The 14930-nt window shown below is 32.8% G+C and overlaps 1 long non-coding RNA gene across 7 annotated transcripts in view; it reads right to left on the bottom strand.

Annotated features, from left to right (window-relative positions):
- The window catches only part of LOC137495392 (uncharacterized), a 211069-nt gene that overhangs the window by 132125 nt on the left and 64014 nt on the right, over nt 1-14930 (bottom strand). For 4 of the 7 annotated variants that reach the window (XR_012405392.1, XR_012405390.1, XR_012405389.1 and 1 more), the window contains exons 1-2: nt 10645-10757; nt 8740-8892 (exon numbers count right to left, since the gene is read on the bottom strand). The exons of 1 other annotated variant lie outside the window; for it this stretch is intronic. This is a non-coding gene — a long non-coding RNA (uncharacterized lncRNA). Of the gene's footprint in view, nt 1-8739; nt 8893-10644; nt 10766-14930 lie in introns of those variants that run through there. 2 more of the 7 variants (XR_012405391.1, XR_012405394.1) reach the window with 2 other exon arrangements.

The following is a 14930-nucleotide window of genomic DNA, read 5'->3' as shown; positions in this document are numbered from 1 at the left end:
AGCATCCCTTTTTTGGACTGAGAAAAAAGCGGGATGAAAGGGTGACGTTGAGTCTCCGGGGAGCTCATCAGGGTGACAAGATGACGCCGCTTTTTGCTCAAATTGTTGCTTGTAAAATCCTGCCATAGTGAATCTCCGGATGGCAAGTCAAAACAGGCAGCAAACATCAACAAAACAAAACGCAACAGCCCAAAATAATCTCCCTCAACATCAGATCTGAAGTCAAAATTTATATGGTGCGAAGAGAAAAAAAAATAGGATGCGAGTACACTGAAAAAAAAAAAAAAAGATTCATTCGATTTACTCAATTTTGTTAAAGGGCACCCATGATGAAAATCAACTTTTGTAAGCTGTTCGGACAGAACTGTGTTTAGTATAGTGTGTCCACAGTCATACTGGAGTGAAAGAAACACATTAAGTCTTATTTTTAATTTTCCCGACGTTAAAATAGGATCCAAATCCCTGCAATTCTGAAGCCCACTGCAACGTCAACGTGATATAGTACTGCAGTTTCCCCGCCCACCGAATCGAATGATAGACGCATATTAACATGTCTCCCATAGTATTGCTATAATCATATCAACAAGACAGGACGTGCACAAAGCAACTGGGACTAAATATATGTTCGGCTCTCTGTGATCATCAGCACCTCTAGAATGAGTTTTACAAATTTAAAATGTTTCTAAATCAGTGTGCGTTTGTAATAAAGACCGCATGTCAGTACAATATAAAAGAAGACACTTCAACAGACATTAAATCAGGTTTCATTTGTACATTAACATAACAGATATCCATACAGAAGTGGAAATTAACATGTATTCTGTAACATTTGCCACAACATTGTGCAGATTCACAAGGGTATATTAAATAATCTGATGGGAATTTTGAGCTGAAACTTTACAGACCCATTCTAGAGACACAGTAGACATATCTTAAATCTTGAAAAAGGGGTAAAATAGGTGCCCTTTAAGGTAAATGGTTGCAAAAATTTATATGGGCTGAATTTAAATATTCATTCATTCATTCATTCAATTTCTTTTCGACTTAGTCCCTTTATAAATCTGGGGTCGCCACAGCGGAATGAACCACCAACTTATACAGCATACACTTTAAAAATTGGATGTCCTTCCAGCAGCAACCCATCTCAGAGAAACATCCATATACACTCCATCACACTCATACACTACGGACAATTTAGTTTACCCAGGGCTCAACAATAAGGACTGCCCGATGGCCCAGGGCCAGCGTGTGAGATGCTCTGGACAGTAGAACGGGCCACTGCTGCCTTGTCACTAAAGTTTAATTTGCCTGTGACTATTTGTCGATTGAAACAGAACTGCACTTCCTTACGGAGTGCACAAAATACTCAGAGATCCGGGAGAAGTTCTACCCGAAACTCACACACACACACAAAAACTTTGAGTCCCTGTCAAACAATGAGAAACTGCCCATCCTACTGGGGGAGTGTGTGTGCTGCTGTGTGTTAGCAGCTCAGTTTGTGCACTCCTGCCACCGTCTGAGGAACCCACAATGATCCGCTCCACTGTCTCCAACACACAACTGGAACTCTTTACTTGTGGACTTACTGTTGATATTATTGTCATCACTTTTATCCTGTTTCACAAATTACCATTAATCTATTTTTATTTTTATTCATATTTTTAGTTTTACTGATATATTGTTATTTTTATTAATCTATTTTTATTTTTTACATTTCGTTTCTTTATTTCTATATTATATTTTATGTTCATATTTGTTTGCACTACTGCCCTTTTTGCACTGTCTTGTCTGTACACAGCGACGCTGCACTGCTTTGGCAATACGAATGTAGTTATTTGTCATGCCAATAAAGCACCTAAAATGTGAAAAAATGTGAATTGAGAAATAGTTTGTGTTTTCAAGCCTTCAAATGCTACCTTCTCGGTTCTTCTCATCTGATTGGATGTTATGAGCACGTTATTACAGCAAGGAGACAGCAACATGGCGGTAACATCAAATGATGATGCTAAAGGAAAACATTTGTTTCTAACCTATTGGAAGCAGACATATACGAGGGTACACCACAACTGAACAAATAAATAATAAGTGATGTTTTGTACAGTTTGCTGTCAATTTAGCAGGTCTATAGCCATCTTTTGTTTCAAAACACTTTGAATTTTGCTCATTACACATTTATTAACACAAATATTAACATTCTAGATTTACAAACATTTTGACATATATATATATATATATATATATATATATATATATATATATATATATATATATATATATATATATATATATACAGTTGAAGTCAGAATTATTAGCCCCCTGTATTATTAGCGACCCTGTTTATTTTTTTCCCCAATTTCTGTTTAATGGAGGGAAGATTGTTTCAGCACATTTCTAAGCATAATAGTTTTAAAAACTTATTTCTAATAACAGATGTATTTTGTCTTTGTCATGATGACAGTAAATAATATTTTACTTGAAATTTTTCAAGACACTTCTATACAGCTTAAAGTGACATTTAAAAGCTTAACTAGGGTAATAAGGTGCACTAGGCAGGTTAGGGTAATTAGTCAAATTATTGTATGATGATGGTTTGTTCTGTAGACTATCCAAAAAAGAATTAGCTTAAAGGGACTAATAATTTTGTCCCAAAAATGTTTTAAAAAAAATTAATAACTACTTTTATTCTAGCCGAAATAAAACAAATAAGACTTTCTTCAGAAGAAAAAATATTATCAGACATACTGTAAAAATGTCATTGCTCTGTTAAACATCATTTGGGAAATATTTAAAAAAGAAAATAAAAATCAAAAGGGGGCTAATAATTCTGACTTCAACTGTATATATATATATCTATATATATATATATATATATATATTTTTTTTTTTTTTCTGTTTAAGAACTAGTTATTAACTTTTTTTTGGTGGGGCCAGTGAAAATATTGGCAGGGCAATTAAAAATCTGAACCACTGGTCCGATTGGGCCAGTAGAAAAAATCCTTAGCATTGATCCCTGTTACCCAATTCACCTGTTTAACAAAATTTATTTGTTTGTTTAAACTCACCCCATATATCAATTGTTTGCAACTATTTACTGTCCCTTAAAAAATTGTAAATCCAATAAATATTTTTTTTTCAGTGTATATATTTAATGCCAGAATTGCATATGTCTTGCAGAGTTTATAAATTATGTAGGCCTATACATTATTATGTGTGTTATTGTTTATGCATAACTTCTGACATGGCTCATTTTTCATGGCTGGCTTTATTAATATCGCACTATGAAACCACAGCAGGGGATCAGAGAGTTGCAGGAAACATCATGTAAACGGCTTTATTAATTATAAAACTTGGCCAACGTTGACACCTTTACTTAATATAGAGGAAACCGCATTATCTGCAGTATTACAGATGCTGCAAACACAAACTGATGCTTTTTCTAATATAAATATCATTATTTAAAGCAGATTTTACTTTTTGTAGAAAATGACAGTCAGACAGATTAACAAATGTAGTCAATAACTGGGTTTTTGCTTGAAAAACTGAAATAAAGAGAAAATAAATATTATTTGTATATGATATTAAAGGCAAAATTATGAGGCCTTTTTTGTTAATATTTCTGGTGTTTAGAGCGAATAAATGTATATATATATATATATATATATATATATATATATATATATATATATATATATATATATATATATATATATATATATATATATATATACAGTTGAAGTCAGAATTATTAGCCCCCTTTAATTTTTTTTCTTCTTTTTCCCAAATTATGTTTAACAGAGTAAGGAAATTTTCACTGTATGTCTGATAATATTTTTTTTTCTAAGAAAGTCTTATTTGTTTTATTTCAGCTAGAATAAAATGAGTTTTTAATTTTTTAAACACCATTTTAGGGTCAAAATTATTAGCCCCTTTTAGCTAAATTTTTCCTCAATAATATACAGAACAAACCATCGTTATACAATAACTTGTCTAATTACCCTAACCTGCCTAGTTAACCAAATTAAACTAGTTAATCCTTTAAATGTCACTTTAAACTGTATAAAGGTGTCTTGAAAAATGTCTAGAAAAATAATATTTACTGTCATCAATGCATAGATAAAATAAATCAGTTATTAGAAATGAGTTACAAAAACTATTACATTTAGAAATGTGTTAAATAAATCTTCCCTCCGTTATACAGAAATTGGGGAAAAAATAAACAACCGGTCTAATAATTCAGGGGGGCTAATAATTCTGACTTCAACTGTATATATGTATATACATAAACACACAACAGTTAGTCTGGTTCTCGAATCTGATTGGCTGATAGTCGTGCGATATTCTGCAATAACAGCACTCGTACAGACTCTTAACCTTGTGTTTTACTCCGCCCACATAGAGTGACATAAGAAAATACAACAAAACAAAAAAAATACTTTTGAGTTGTTTTGGGCGAGAATGTAATTGTTTAGATTGCAACTATGATGTTTTTTATTTAAGGATTTATTTTAAATATTTATTATTTTGGAGATTCATGCCATGCAAAGCAAAGAAATTGATGGTTGAAAGCCATAAGATGGTGACAGAGAGTGCATAAAAAGTCCTTAGGGGATAAAACTCAACGTTTTCTTTTCATATTTCAAAATACAGCTAATTAAATTGTTAGAAAACAGGTAAATGACACTCTAAGTCGATCTCCATGTTGTAGTGCTGTATTTATACCATAGTAATCTGGTTCTGTTTGCTCTTTGGTTTTTTTCAGGGTTAATATCCTGAACGCAACAGAGAAATACTGGTACATCTAAGTAGACTGATGGCATTTCATGCCGTTCAGCTTTATAATCTTTAAATGTCAGCAAAATCACCTGTTTTGTCAATACTTTAAGTTAGACATTATGCTAGATAATCATTCCATTACTAGCTCTAAAGTGTTGAGGTGTTTTTAAGCAATAGTTTCTGCTGTTCTGGGGTCAGCTGCAGATGTGAATGAATAGAGGAAGATATATTTCCTTGTTCAAAAGGATTTTTGAGATTCTCTGTGTTTGATTTTCTTTTTATACACATGATTATGCCATAGAAATGTTTTATAAATGCAATATCACGTCCTGTAGCAGTGCAAAATGGTTGTATAATTTAACTGATGAGATACTAAGGCACTCGTCCTGCGGCCTATAGCCAAGCACGCCTCCCACCAGTGCCAATATACAGCCATGTCTCACTGCTACTCATGTGATTTTGCTCATATATGTTTCTTTTAGAGATAATTTATTTATGTATTTATTTATTTATTTAGATTGGAATAAACACAGTTACAATTTAAATGTGTATATATATATATATATATATATATATATATATATATATATATATATATATATATATATATATATATATATATATATATATATATATATATATATATATATATACATACACACACACATATATATATATATATATATATATATATATATATATATATATATATATATATATATATATATATATATTTTTTTTTTTTTTTCAGATGTTTGTTTTCAGAGTAATTATTTTTATTCCTATTCTTATTATTCTTATTATTATAGTTAGTTAGTTAGTTAGTTAGTTAGTTAGTTAGTTAATTAGTTAGTTAGTTAGTTAGTCAGTTAATTAGTTACTTACTCAGTCAATTGGCTTCAGAACAAACCACTGTAGTCAAATGACTTGCCTCATTAACATAATTTAAGCCTTTAATAATAATATAGTTTTAAAGTTTTTTTTAAGTTATAGTGACTTAATTAAAATAGTAAGCATTTAATTAACACTTTAAGTTGAATACAATTATCTTATCAAAATTGAAAGTAAAATATTTATACCAGCATCATGGCAAAACAAAAGAAAATAGCTACTAAAACTGAATTTATTAAAACTACTGTCTTAGTAAAATGTGTTAAACCTTCTTTCCATTAAACATCACTTGGAAAATGTTTTTAAAAGAAAAAGAGGGCCAATAATTTGGACTTCAACTGCACAAGTGCTATTCAAACAAACAAACTGAACAACACAGTCTGCACAGGATGCTGGGACATCTGTAAACTCGGATGCTTTTATTTTGGTGGTAATGTATTGATATGTATTCATTTGTTGGATGTTTTAGCGAGCTGTACATGTGTTATCTGTATGCGTGACCTTGGACGATCTAGCAGTTGAGCTTCAGGAAAGGTGACACCAGCACAGTTTATGTATTCATTTGACTTTATCCCTGACGTCTTTAGTCTTCATTTTCACAGCCGTCCTTCACTTGCACAGCATGAATAATGATCCCTTATGTGTCATGTTTTTACACACAAAACGTACGACTTATTTCAGAGGTTGAGGACATATTGAGAGGACAAAGATAAAACACTATCCATCTATCTATCTATCTATCTATCTATCTATCTATCTATCTATCTATCTATCTATCTATCTATCTATCTATCTATCTATTAGAGATGTAACGGTATCAGAATTTCACGATAATACCTCAGTATGAATAGCACGGTACGGTATTTATTGAATAATTTACAGGAAAAACAAAACTAATAAAAAGACTGGAAAAAAGTGCCAAAAGTGTTTATTTACCTCAGCACTGAACATATCAATGACATACAAATCAGCCATCTATCTGTAAGTTTCAAAACCGGAACTTCAATTTTTTTATTTTAATAACAAAAAACTATTAAACCATATAAAAAATAAAGTTTCAATTTAGTATTGTTGAAAACTCATCACATTCAACATTTAATCACTCACTCACTTAGATAGAGATGGGTTTTTTAAGGAAAATTATCATATAACTATAATCAGGTAAAAGCTGGGATTTCTGGGCATGTCCCCTGCAACAGAAAAAAACCCTCTCATTTGGGACTGAGGTTTCTGGGACAGACAGATATGATTTAGCCAAGGTTGACAGCAGTGGGTAACGTTGTGCATTGTCTTTCCACCACTTAAGAGGACAAGCCATGAGTGAGATAGAGGTCTCTTTGCGGTACAAGTCAATGTCTGCATCAATCTAACAAGTGTGCTGTGTTCTGCAGTCCCCATGACTGTCTTTAGTCGTATTCCCCGACTTATATTTCACCACAGTCTGGCAGTGCCTGCATACTGTTTTATTCTTTGTCTGTCACCTTTTCTCCTTTTTCATAACTTTTTAGAAATAAACCGAAATGCTTCCACACATCCGATTTAAAACCCTCTTTAGGTTCGATCATTTCTAGCTCTTTTTCTTCCCCGCTACTAGCAACACACTCCATTTCCGCATTACTGGATCTGTAGCGACAACAGACCGCAAAGGATGATGGCCACGCCTAGGCTGATGGGAAAATTACTATTGCGGTATGACAGTATTTACAATATTGTTACATCCCTATGATCTATCTATCTATCTGTCTGTCTGTCTGTCTGTCTGCCTGCCTGCCTGCCTGCCTGCCTGCCTGCCTGCCTGCCTGCCTGCCTGCCTGCCTGCCTGCCTGCCTGCCTGCCTGCCTGCCTGCCTGCCTGCCTGCCTGCCTGCCTGCCTGCCTGCCTGCCTGCCTGCCTGCCTGCCTGCCTGCCTGCCTGCCTGCCTGCCTGCCTGCCTGCCTGCCTGCCTGCCTGCCTGCCTGCCTGCCTGCCTGCCTGCCTGCCTGCCTGCCTGCCTGCCTGCCTGCCTGCCTGCCTGCCTGCCTGCCTGCCTGCCTGCCTGCCTGCCTGCCTGCCTGCCTGCCTGCCTGCCTGCCTGCCTGCCTGCCTGCCTGCCTGCCTGCCTGCCTGCCTGCCTGCCTGCCTGCCTGCCTGCCTGCCTGCCTGCCTGCCTGCCTGCCTGCCTGCCTGCCTGCCTGCCTGCCTGCCTGCCTGCCTGCCTGCCTGCCTGCCTGCCTGCCTGCCTGCCTGCCTGCCTGCCTGCCTGCCTGCCTGCCTGCCTGCCTGCCTGCCTGCCTGCCTGCCTGCCTGCCTGCCTGCCTGCCTGCCTGCCTGCCTGCCTGCCTGCCTGCCTGCCTGCCTGCCTGCCTGCCTGCCTGCCTGCCTGCCTGCCTGCCTGCCTGCCTGCCTGCCTGCCTGCCTGCCTGCCTGCCTGCCTGCCTGCCTGCCTGCCTGCCTGCCTGCCTGCCTGCCTGCCTGCCTGCCTGCCTGCCTGCCTGCCTGCCTGCCTGCCTGCCTGCCTGCCTGCCTGCCTGCCTGCCTGCCTGCCTGCCTGCCTGCCTGCCTGCCTGCCTGCCTGCCTGCCTGCCTGCCTGCCTGCCTGCCTGCCTGCCTGCCTGCCTGCCTGCCTGCCTGCCTGCCTGCCTGCCTGCCTGCCTATCTATCTATCTATCTATCTATCTATCTATCTTCAAACTATTTTAATCCATCTATCTATCTATCTATCTATCTATCTATCTATCTATCTATCTATCTATCTATCTATCTATCTATCTATCTATCTATCTATCTATCTATCTATCTATCTATCTATCTATCTATCTGTCTGTCTATCTATCTATCTAACTGTCTGTCTGTCGGTCTGTAAATGTATTGCCTGCCTGCCCGCCTTTATGTTTTACATATATTTGTTATCAAACCTTCCAGATGCAGTGTGGAAAGCCATTAAACCTTGAAACCAAACCAAAGATCATTGTAAATTCATAAATATTTCTATCAATTCTATTATATTTTTAAGTAATATTATAATAACGCAATTCATTGTACAAATATAGTTTTTTTTTTTTTTTTGCAGTGTGAAAGGCTGTTTTTGTAACCTACATTTGTTATCAGGAGGAGAGAGCTCTATCAGAACCTTCCAGACTCAGTGTGGAAAAGGTCAAATCTCCAAACCCTCGGCATGAACCCTCAGCATGAAGCGTCCTGCAGCCGACTCTGGGAAGAAGGAGTTCAGCATTCACGCATACAGAGAACCTGCAACTCATAACAGCTTGTATTGGAGGGTGGCGCAAGAGAAACCATTAATCAAAAAGAACCATCTGGAGATGCCATAAACCATAATGACCATCCAGTTGCAATGGAAGAGACACTTCTGCTGTCAGATGAGACTAGAGTAAGAGTATAGGCTGAGCAGACTAGGATGATACTCTGAATAAATGCAAAATATGGACGATTTTTTTCCGCAATGAAGGAGTAAATTAACAAAGAAAAAAATAATTTTGAGATGTAAACAGTGGCTTAATGATTAGCACTGTCACCTGACAGCAAGATGGTTGCTGGTTTGAGTCCTGGCTGGACCAGTTGGCATTTTTGAGTGGAGTCTGCATGTTTTAGATGACAAGGTAACCTACAATGTCGCAGTCAAATAACTGAACTTTACCTGAATCAATATGACAAGATGTATACCGAACTACTTGTATCCTGTCATTAAAAATTTGCTAGGAATCTGACATTAATGTAGACAAAAAACAAAAATGTTAAGAAAATAAATTACATTACTTAATTGCTTATCTTTTTATTTTATTTAAGTTTTAATTAAATTTTATTGTATTTTATTATAATTTATTTTATAATTTTTAAAGTATATTTTGTTTTGTTTTATTTTTACTTTATTTTTTATTTTATTTGTACTTTATTTACCTTTTAATGGTATTTTATTTCATTGTTTTTCTTAATATTTAGTTTTATTTTTTATATTTTGTTTAGTTTTATTTTTACTTTAATTTTTAATTTTTTTTATTTGATTTTTATTTTAAATACTTTTTCAATGTTATTTTATTGTATTATTTTACTTTATATTTTGTTTTATATTTTGTTTTGTTTTTACTTTACTTTTTAGTTTATTTTTTCTTTATTTACTGAAATTATTCATTTATTCAATCATTTTCTTGTCGGCTTAGTCCCTTTATTAATCCGGGGTCGCCACAGCGGAATGAACCGCCAACTTATCCAGCAAGTTATTACGTAGCGGATGCCCTTCCAGCCACAGCCCATCTCTGGGAAACATCCACACCCACATTCATACACACACTATGGACAATTTAGCCTACCCAATTCACCTGTACCTCATGTCTTAGGACTGTGGGGGAAACCGGAGCACCCGGAGGAAACCCACACGAAGGCAGGGGAGAACATGTAAACTCCACACAGAAACACCAACTGAGCCGAGCTTCGAACTAGCGACCTACTTGCTGTGAGGCGACAGCACTACCAACTGTTATTATTTTGTTTTATTTTTATTTTTAGTTTATTTACTGTACTTTATTCACCCTTTAAATACTGATTTCTTTTATTTTTACTTTACTTTTTATTTGATTTTAATATTTTTATAGTCATTCATACATTTTTTTTAGGCTTAGTCCCTTTATTAATCTGGGGTCGCCACAGCGGAATGAACCACCAACTTATCCAGCATATGTTTGATGCAGCGGATGCCCTTCTAGCTGGAACCCATCACTGGGAAAAACCCATAGAGACACTAGCATACACTCACACACACTACAGTCAATTAAGCTTAGTAAATTCCTCTATACCACATGTCTTGTGAAGGGAACCGGAGCCCCCAGAGGAAACCCACACCAACATGGAGAGAACATACAAACTCCACACAGAAATGCCAACTGAGCCAGCCCTTCTTGCTGTGAGGCGTTTGTGCTCACTGTGCCGCCCATTTTTTGAAACATACAATAAACATGACAAATTAACAAAAGATGTAACTAAACAGACCTCATGCCTCTTCAGAGTGGAGATGAATACATCTGTAATCAGTAAATCCTACATTTTGCGTCCAGAGGCGAGTTTGTGAACAGTCCTGGTGCTGTCGTTACCCAGTAACGCACAGTAAACTATTTGAAGGCTCCTGATTTCAAAATAAAAGTTCTACATACATAGTCAGTTTAATATATGCGTAAAATAACTGAGGTAGGAAAATGATCACTGTTGTAACACTAGAAAACGTTTGGCTTACACCCATCCACTCCCATTCACACACACACATACACTAAGGACAATTTAGCTCACCCAATTGACCTATAGCGCATGTTTTTGGATTTGTGGAAAATTATTTTATTTTGTTTTTACTTTACCTTTTATTTTTATTTTACTTTATTTACTTTTCAACTGTTATTTTATTATTTTATATTTTGTTTTATATTTTATTTATTTTATTTTATGTTTATTTTTTATTTATTTTTTACATTATATACTTTTAAAATTTTATTTTATTTCAATACTTTTCTTTATACTTTGTTTTATTTTATTTTATTCATTTTCTTTATAATTTAATTGTATTTCATTATTTTACTTTATATTTTTTATGTTTTATATATTTGTTTTGTTTTATTTTTACTTTATTTTTTATTTAATTTTTACTTTACTTTTTTATTTTTTACTTTATTTTCTTTTTAAATGTTTTTATTTCATTATATTACTTTATATTTAGTTTTATGTTTTATAATTAATTTTTTATTTTTATTTTAATTGCTTTTTTATCATTGTTATAGTTATTTATTTATTTTACTAACTTTTAATAAAGCTTTCCCAAAAACCATGTTATACAATAACCCTTAATAATCCTAGCACTGGTTTCTCTGGCTGCCCTTCCATCACACAGTTTATTCTGTTTAACTAACTTCCTCTTTTTTTGGTTTGGTTTGGTCAGGCAGTCACATGATGGATTGCTTAATTAAGGTGAAAGACAATGAGTGAGTGCTTTCATTGTGTTTTGGCCTCTCTGGATTGAAGGAAAAATTGATTGCTCTTTTAAGACAACTTCCTCTGGCCCTTGGGAAATGTCACATATTTCATTTACAGGCGTTTGAGCTCTTGTTCCCTGCAGAGGGTCGAGCATCAGACACTGTAAAGTCACTGTAAAATCAGGCCTACAGTCATGGACGGAGGAAAATCATATTAATGCTGAAGATGTCAACCATCAGGCTAACACCACTGCAATCACATTGTTATTGTAGTGTCACTGAGATATCACTGCAGCTTTTTATTTCACTGCAGTTGTTGTTGTTTTTTTTTTTTGTTTTTTTTCATTGACCACATGCATAAATCTCACAGAATGTTCAAGAATGCCTGGGTCATATTTCACCCAACATTTTATCTAAAATTCAATCCATCAATCAATGAGTCAATATTAATTTATATGTGTAATAGATTGGGAGAAAATTGAGATTGAGACCAAATTTAAAATAAATAAATAAAGAGAAAAAAAATCGAATTAATGATTTATTTTTATTGATTTTTTACTGATTTGTATTAAAAATATTTAGATTATAATTTTCCATGAAAATATGTGTGCTACAGTATTTATACACAAATAAATAATACAGTATGTGTATTATTATTATTATTATTGTTGTTGTTGTTGTTGTTGCTGCTGTTGATGTGGTTGTTGTGTGCTACAAAATTTATTTAAAAAAAAATAATAATAATAAATAAATAAATAATATAGTTTGTTTATTATTATTATTATTATTATTATTATTATTATTATTATTATTATTATTATTATCATTATTATTATTATTATTATTTTTATTATTATTATTAATGTTGTTGTTATTATTATTATCATCATCATTTATTATTATTATTATTATTATTATTGTCATTATTATAATTTTTTATCATGATTGTTATTATTATTATTATTGTGTTATTATTATTATTATTATTATTATTATTATTATTATTATTACTATTATTATTATTATTGTATTATTATTATTATTATTGATGTTGCTGTTATTATTATTATCATCGTCATTTATTATTATTATTATTATTATTATTATTACTATTATTATTATTATTGTATTATTATTATTATTATTATTATTATTATTATTATTGATGTTGCTGTTATTATTAATATCATCGTCATTTATTATTATTATTATTATTATTATTATTGTATTATTATTATTATTATTATTATTATTGATGTTGCTGTTATTATTATCATCATCGTCATTTATTATTATTATTATTATTATTATTATTATTATTATTATTGTCATCATTATTATTATTATAATTATTTTTATTTTTATTATCATATTTATAATTATTATTATTGTTGTTGTTTGTGTATTATTATTATTATTATTATTATCATGATTATTATTATTATTATCAATGTTGTTATTATTATTATTATTATTATTATTTTACATTATTACTATAAACGTTACCTTTTATTTTTTATCTTTTGCAGGATTTGCCCACCTCTATTTAAATCTTCTCATTATAGATTTAAACAACGGGTCTTGGTTATTTCCAGTCACAAATCTGCAGCCCAGTTCTTACAGTGCCATCTCATTTGTATTCCCTGCTTTAATGCATCCACACAGCCGATGCAAATGCACTTACAGTTGTATAAGCGCGTCACATGCCTGCAGCGCAATCAAGACGGACACTTAAACTGCAGGCCACAGATTATGAGCCGTGTTACACTTCACATTTATTCACTACACTTGTCTACAAACATAATGCGCCTCTGTAAGTTAATGCTACCAGGATAAAACTGAGTCACGGGGTCTACCATGAGAAAGGGGTCTACTATCATGCATCATCAATCTTTTATTTAGATATATATGTATTTCACTGTTTTAGTGTTGTTAATAATATTGTTATTACTTTCAGTGTATGTTTTTTTCTGCTGTGTATATTTGCCAATATTTAATCGTGTATGTCATGGCAAAAAAGTGATTTAATTTAAAAGAGAAAGAAAAAGAGAGAAAAAGAGTTGAATAATTCCAAGAATTCCAGCAAATATATCTACATTTTATGGTATTATCAAATTCAGAAAAAAGTATGATATATATTTAGGTGACAATTCCACAATGATCTCAACAGCAGCCAAATATGTGCCAGCCTGCCACAAACTCAGACTGTAAGCCAATGGACAAACCTGAAGCAAGAGCATGTCTGATGTTAATATTCTTATGTTTATATTTCTTATTATTAGTAACATTATCTTTATATTTTTTTCATTTGTATTTATTTTATTATTTTTTATTTATTATTTATTTATAAAAATGTATTTACTTATATACTTATATTCATTTACTTTTTATATAATATTCATTCATTCATCCATTCATTCATTCATTCATTTTTATTTTGTCCCTTTAATAATCTGGGGTTGCTTATACAGCATATGTTTTACACAGCGGATGCTCTTCCAGCTGAAACCCATCACTGGGCAACATCCATACACACTCAATCACACAAATAAACTGCAACCAATTATCTATATTATTATCAATTCACCTGCACCACATGTGTTTGGACTGTGGGGGAAACCGGAGCACTCCCACTCCCCTGAGCGAACGCATGGAGAACATGTGAACTCCACACAGAAAATGCCAACTGATCCAGGCTTAAACCAGCGACCTTCTTGCTGTGAGGCGATCGTGCCACCCACTTCATTATTTACAGACATATTATTGTTCTATGTATTGAAAAACTGCTTCAGCAATATTATTCTAGACTTGAGTAAAGACTAAATTTTTTAGAAAACTTTGTTTATTTAAACATCTTCATACTTAACAAATAAACCATCTTCATAACTTTAAAATGTTATTTTGTATTGTCATTTCAGAAAACAGCTGATGTTTCAAACAAAAATAAAAAGACCTTTAAAACATTTACTGTACACTCATCATTAAATTGGATATATATATATATATATATATATATATATATATATATATATATATATATATATATATATATATATATATATATATATATATATATATATTTTTTTTTTTTTTTTATTTATTTATTAATTTATTTTTCTCTCACTATACTTAAATAAATAAATCAAAACAAACAAAACAAAAATAAAAGTTTCTCTATAAATATTTTTTTATAATTTTTTTTATTTTTTAGAAATAAACGTTCAATTTTATTTAATACCACAAAAATCACTGCATCACATACTAGCAATTTCATTACAACTTCAAAATTTATTCATCTTCAATTACAGTACAGACATT

This window comes from Danio rerio, chromosome 1, assembly GCF_049306965.1.
Source record: "Danio rerio strain Tuebingen ecotype United States chromosome 1, GRCz12tu, whole genome shotgun sequence".
Taxonomy (NCBI): Eukaryota; Metazoa; Chordata; class Actinopteri; order Cypriniformes; family Danionidae; genus Danio; species Danio rerio.
Note: the sequence above shows the minus strand (reverse complement) of the source record. Positions and strands in the feature narration are given on the sequence as shown.